Source organism: Cryptomeria japonica, chromosome 5 (genome assembly GCF_030272615.1).
Source record: "Cryptomeria japonica chromosome 5, Sugi_1.0, whole genome shotgun sequence".
Taxonomy (NCBI): Eukaryota; Viridiplantae; Streptophyta; class Pinopsida; order Cupressales; family Cupressaceae; genus Cryptomeria; species Cryptomeria japonica.
This window is the reverse complement of record NC_081409.1, coordinates 277,928,919-277,931,077: the sequence shown is the minus strand read 5'-3', so window position 1 is coordinate 277,931,077 and position 2,159 is coordinate 277,928,919.

The following is a 2,159-nucleotide window of genomic DNA, read 5'->3' as shown; positions in this document are numbered from 1 at the left end:
ATTTTCCCTAATTTTTTTAATAAATCTTTCGTATCTCTCAATAAATCTTTCTTATAAATGCACGAGTGTGCGAAATTGGAAACAACCATAAACCACTACCAATTACCAAATTGGAAGTCGTGTGTGTTGAGTGGATCGTAGTTAGAGAATGTCAGTGACAAGATCATTTAATAAATGTTGATACTCGATGAGGATGAGATTTGATTTGTGTCTATTGTCTCCAATTCCATTTCGGGGACTTTCTGGAGAACTACGTTCTCTTTAGAAATTTGGGCCGAAATAAAACTTCAGCCATTGATCTACTATCATCAAATGGTTTTAAATCATTGATGGATTTTAGGTACGTGTGACGTGTTGATGAGGTCGCACCTATTGATACATCATGCATAGTTTGGGCTCGACGTGATGTTGCATTAATTAGATAACGATAATGGTAATGAATTTATGAAATCACCAATAAAATATTTATTTTTCCATAAATAACGAAATATTAGCCAACAAAATTAAATAATTTTCAAATGGTAGATATAAATCTCCAATACACTTAAATAATTTTTCCTTCGGAGTATAACTTTTCGACCATACACTTATATATTTTTTCCTTTAAACGAAAAACATTCGCCTCCTACATTACATATTTTCCCCACACAATAATTAATTATTTGCCCGGGTTTTATGAAATTTTCATACCGTAAAAAAAATTGCAAATACAAATTAATTTTTTTTCCAAATTTGAAAAAAATTCCACCATCAATATGAAAATTTCCCCCCAAAAATAATGTCTGATTCGCCATGATTTTACACTTTTTCCCTGGGGTGGTTTCTTAAAGTTATCCCTGATTTCTACACACAAAAGCCTTTATTAGAGATCAATCTAAAGTGAACTCCATTATTCATACTTATTTGCCTTTTACTTAACCTCTTACAAAGATAGGCTCTCTAATTCTTGCAAGTTAGGACAACAAAATTTTATTTTGAGAAACAAGGATCAACCTTATTTCTATATACTTAGAAGAACCTTGTATTATCCTTTATTTGGTTACCTCAAAATTCATGGCGTGAAGATCACTTTATTCTTAGAATAATAATTTAGGGTTGAGGATCAATGATCCTCTATTTTCTATCTCTTTAAGGTAGGTATGAAGTAATCTACATTGTAGACCACTGATATTTCAATAGTAAGAGTAAGCCTTGGAGGAATCTCTAGGGTCAAGCATTGGAGGTAGTGGATATCCACTTAAGTTTGAGAGAATGCGCATAATAATAACATTAATGTTTGACACGATGGATTTTGTTTTAGCAAAGTTCATTAGGTTGGGTTGGGGATCAATGTTTGAAAATGTATCTCGGTTTTTGCATTTTGAAATCCATAAATAGGAAGACTAATCATTGATGGCTGATTGGGTGACGATAGTAAATAAATTTAAGGGTGTTTTCCTTGGGTATTGGATATCAAAGATTGTTTCTTCTTATTTCATAAATCAAATTTAATTATCAATGGGAACCCCAAAGCTTGATCATTAATGTTTTACTATCTTCATTGATTTCATGAAGGACATTTTTTCAAGATTGGGAATCAGGGATTCCCCTTATCCCCTTTCTTCAAAGTTGAAACTATTCAATACACAAAAGTACAACAAAAGCCCAATGATTCTTATTAACTTAGTCATTTTATAAAGAAACTTTGTGAAGTTAAAAATCAATGTTCCCATTGGTTTAATAGGTCATGTGGAGGCCTTAATGTGTAAGGGAGACTGTCAATATCTATAAGACAGTGAATTTTTGCCTAGCATTATTTGTAGAGATTAAAGTATATAGTTTTTTCATGCTACTACTTTGAGAGCAACTGCAAGTCAAAGGACATGCTTGAAGTGAGGTCAAGATATAACAATAAAAAAAAGGCATTCAGATTGACCATGCTTCAATGAATAATGATGTTTGATCAATGGACCTCTAGTAGAGAAAAGAAAAAGAAAACCTTAAACAAGGGCAAACCACAAAAAAGAAAAACAATGCTAGAACCACCCAAAAGAAACCCAAAAAAAGGAAAAAAGGAAAAAACAAACAAATATATAAAACAAGAAGGGGAGAAGGGGGAAAATGAAATTAATCTAATTCTGGGAGACAATATGACAAGCAAGAATGGAAACTCCACCTTA